Source organism: Dromiciops gliroides, chromosome 3 (genome assembly GCF_019393635.1).
Source record: "Dromiciops gliroides isolate mDroGli1 chromosome 3, mDroGli1.pri, whole genome shotgun sequence".
NCBI classification, from domain to species: Eukaryota; Metazoa; Chordata; class Mammalia; order Microbiotheria; family Microbiotheriidae; genus Dromiciops; species Dromiciops gliroides.
The window spans coordinates 2,083,700-2,088,261 of NC_057863.1; positions in this window are offsets into that span (position 1 = coordinate 2,083,700).

A 4,562-nucleotide genomic window follows, 5' to 3' on the forward strand; every position below is an offset into this window, starting at 1 on the left:
TTTGTGTCTGTGTCTGTGTCTGTGTCAGCATCAGCATCTGTGCCTGTGTGTGTGTCTATGTCTGCCCATGGCTGTGTCTGTGTCAGCATCAGCATCTGAGCCTGTGTGTGTGTCTATGTTTGCCCATGGCTGTGTCTGTGTCTGTGTCTGTGTCTGTGTCTGTGTCAGCATCAGCATCTGTGCCTGTGTGTGTGTCTATGTTTGCCCATGGCTGTGTCTGTGTCTGTGTCTGTGTCTGTGTCTGTGTCTGTGTCTGTGTCTGTGTCTGTGTCAGCATCAGCATCTGTGCCTGTGTGTGTGTCTATGTTTGCCCATGGCTGTGTCTGTGTCTGTGTCTGTGTTTGTGTCTGTGTCTGTGTCTGTGTCAGCATCAGCATCTGTGCCTGTGTGTGTGTCTATGTCTGCCCGTGGCTGTGTCTGTGTCAGCATCAGCATCTGAGCCTGTGTGTGTGTCTATGTTTGCCCATGGCTGTGTCTGTGTCTGTGTCTGTGTCTGTGTCAGCATCAGCATCTGTGCCTGTGTGTGTGTCTATGTTTGCCCATGGCTGTGTCTGTGTCTGTGTCTGTGTCAGCATCAGCATCTGTGCCTGTGTGTGTGTCTATGTCTGCCCATGGCTGTGTCTGTGTCAGCATCAGCATCTGAGCCTGTGTGTGTGTCTATGTTTGCCCATGGCTGTGTCTGTGTCTGTGTCAGCATCAGCATCTGTGCCTGTGTGTGTGTCTATGTTTGCCCATGGCTGTGTCTGTGTCTGTGTCTGTGTCTGTGTCTGTGTCAGCATCAGCATCTGTGCCTGTGTGTGTGTCTATGTCTGCCCATGGCTGTGTCTGTGTCAGCATCAGCATCTGAGCCTGTGTGTGTGTCTATGTTTGCCCATGGCTGTGTCTGTGTCTGTGTCTGTGTTTGTGCCTGTGTCTGTGTCTGTGTCTGTGTCTGTGTCAGCATCAGCATCTGTGCCTGTGTGTGTGTCTATGTTTGCCCATGGCTGTGTCTGTGTCTGTGTTTGTGTCTGTGTCTGTGTCTGTGCCTGTGTGTGTGTCTATGTCTGCCCATGGCTGTGTCTGTGTCAGCATCAGCATCTGAGCCTGTGTGTGTGTCTATGTTTGCCCATGGCTGTGTCTGTGTCTGTGTCTGTGTCAGCATCAGCATCTGTGCCTGTGTGTGTGTCTATGTCTGCCCATGGCTGTGTCTGTGTCTGTGTCTGTGTCAGCATCAGCATCTGTGCCTGTGTGTGTGTCTATGTTTGCCCATGGCTGTGTCTGTGTCTGTGTCTGTGTCTGTGTCTGTGCCTGTGTCTGTGTCTGTGTCTGTGTCTGTGTCTGTGTCTGTGTCTGTGTCTGTGTCTGTGTCAGTGTCTGTGTCTCTATCATCCACACCCGTGAGAATCATCTGCACAGAGATAATAACTGAATCCATGGGAGCCGCTGAGATCACCACATGAGAGAGGACACAAGAAGAGAGAAGGGCCCAGGAGAGAGCCCTAAAGGATACCCTCAGGGACTGAATGAAGATCTAGCAAAGGAGACTAAGAAGGAGCAGTAAGAGAGGGAGGAGAACCAGAAGACAGGAAGGCGGGGGCTAGAGTGAAGAGAGGATCCAGGAGGAGAGAGTGACCAGCGGTGTCGTGCGTAGGGAGCTCCCCACAGGTGCCCCCAAGCTGCTTAGCTGTATAGGGGCAGCCTCGGCTGGCTCATGATGGGTATCAGGGAAAGGACCAGAAGGGAGGGGGCAAGTGGCAGCCGGAGAGAAGGGGAGAAGAAGATGGGCGGCAGTGTCCGGGCCGCTCTGGGTGGGGAGCCCATCTCTGACACCATCTTGGCTATTAAGTGTACCATGGTCTCAGCTGTCCCCCCCACCCCATATGCCCTTGGCTCCTTCCCTACTTAGCCCCACTGACTGACCTGAGGCCAGAGCTGGAGGGGGCCTCTCAGACGGTGGAGACTGACCTTCATTTGAGCAAGAATCCCCCTAGGACATGCACAGCTGTGATCATAGAACCTGTGCTTACAGACCTCAGGTGAGGGAGAAGCTACCACTTCCTGAGCCAGGCCCCTCCATGCTGGGACAGCTATGGGTGCAATTCCTCCCTTCCCCCACCGCTCCCCACTTGGGGCCAGGAGTGCAATCCCCTTGCAAACATCTTTCCATCCTTGAAGATCCTGGCCCACTCTCCTCCCCCGCTCTGCCCCAGCTTTCTCTTCCCCAAGCTCAGTGGCCATAAGCCCTTCTCCCAGCCTTGTATGGTGGGGACTCGAGGCCCTCCAGGAAGATGTCATCCCTCTCTGGACGTCGGCCAGCTTCTCGGGGGCCTCCCTAGAAGATGAGACAAATGGGAGCCAGAGAGGCTAGGGCTTGAAAGTGGGGGCGGCCAGGCTGGTGCCAAGGACAGAAGCAGGGTGGGCAAAGAATGGAGGCCGTCTGGGGAAGAGAGAACGAGCCACTGGGGCCTCCAAGCAGGGCCCCACAGAGGAATGTCGGGCGCTCCCACTGCCGGCCCCTGACCCACTGTGGGAAGACTGGGATTGGCTCCCTGGGGGGAGGGAAGGCTGACAAGGTTGGCGGCCCCCAGGCCTGAGGCCTGTTAAATTTAGCCTCGCGCTCCCAAGGCCCCGACCATTGGCAGTCCCTCCCAGCCTTCCCTAAAAGGACCTCTCGGGCCGAGCTTGGCTGCCTGCTCTTCCCCAGGCCCTTGGGCTTAGAAGGCCCAGCTGCTCTGTCCAGGAACCAAGCTTAGTGCCGTTGGGCCCTCTGCACCCAGACCGCAGACGCCTGAGAGGGGCAGAGCCCCTGAGCTTGCATGGAGCGCAGTTATTTAGGAGAGCAGCACGAACGCCATCTCATAGAAACTGCCTGTGAGCTGTGACGTGAGAGAACGGGAGCCTTTTCTGAGCTTAGAGTCTGGAACCGGGAGAAGGCGGGAAGGGGAGGCTGAGGAGGATTTCAGGAAAACCTTCCCAAGAGTGAGAGGGGCGCCCAAGCAGCCCAAGTGGTCCCTGGAGGCAGCGACCTCCCCTCTTTGGAACTGGGGACCCCTCAATTACAGAGGAGGAAACTGAGGCTTCTCAGGGAGGGCTGCGTCCAGCGCACGCTCTGTGCTGGGGGTGGGCCCGTCGGATGAGGAGACAGCCACCTCAAGCTGTTTTCTTGTTGCTTCAATCTGGGCTCTCCAGCCCCTTCCAGCAAGTGGCCCAGAGGGTAGAGGGAGCCACCTTCTCCTGCAGGGGGCGCTCGCTGTCCTTTCTCTTGGGGGCCAGTGTCCCCTTCCAGCTCTTGACCTGTGTGCAGGCCCTGGTTTGCTCCTTCCACTCTTCCGAGGTGTTTCTACAATCGTGTCTCCCCAGGAGTCACAGGAAGGCTGTGCTCTGTCAGAGGTGTTGGCAGAGGAGCCAGCCGTGAGACAGGCAGGAGGTCCCCCAGACTGCTCCTGGGTTCCCACTCTGGTTCCCGGGGAGCACAGCAGGGCATCTGGGGGGCAGACATGGCGCCCCAGGCAATCTCTAAGCCCAGACTGCAGTCTGCAGTCCCTGTCTGCACAGGGCATGACTATGCACATTGGTCAGTGCCTCCTCCCTCCTCTGTGCCGCCTGACTTCAGGCTCACCCAGAGAACAGGGGCATGGGAGGCCACCGAGGTGGCCCCAAACCCACCTAAGCAGGACAAGGGGAACTTCCTGTTTGGCAGAACGGAATCTAGAAGCTCCCGGGGCTTGAATGGGCTGCACACGGGCAAGTAGACAGAGAGGCCGGCCAGGGCCCAGAGCAGACCTCTGCCTGCTGTCCTCAAGAGTGAGGCTGGAGTCATCCTCCACCTGCGGCCTCCCAGTGAGGGGCAGGGCAGGCGCTGAGGTCGAGCAGTAGGGCAGATGCCAACCTGGCAATGGGCACCAGGCTCATGCCCAGAGTAGTTTGTGCCAGGCAAGGTAAGGCCTGCAGAGATAACTTCCCCCATGCCCCAGACAGGTGGAGGAATCTGGTCAAGGTCCCATGGCTCCACAGTCACAGGATCTGAAGCCAGAAATGTGGATTCTAAATCGACAGCCTTAGGCACAAGGCTCAGGAGGCCCCTGGGAAGCCTTGTGCTCCATCTGATAACCCGGTCCTTCGGCATCAGACCAGGGCTTAGGAAACCTCCCCACTTCCTCTCCGAGTTAAATGCAGAGGCCTAGGTCCAGACCGTTGCGGGGCGGGGGGGGGGGGGGTTGGTGCTGGGCCCGGACCAATGATGGATGGGTGGGTGGCATCAGGCTCTCGGGCCTCTGGCCCCGGATGTTCCTATTTTGGGGACAAGCTTATCTTGCCTCAGCTGCAAAGCCCCACTGACCTTTTCCTGTGTCTGACAACCCAGGCTTCCTGAGAGGCCCAGCCCTCTGGGCTGCTGGGAGACAGGAGCGAGCAGCCCCAGCTGCTTCAGCAGGGCCTGCGTGGCCCCAGGAGGGCTGCCCCCCCCCACCCCTGGCTCCACCCCCTGTGCCTATAGATGGAAAGTTATTTGTCCGACAAAGTGACAAACCCCCAGGCTGTCTACATCTGTCCCTCAGTCCCGGCCCGAGCGAGGAGGGCACACG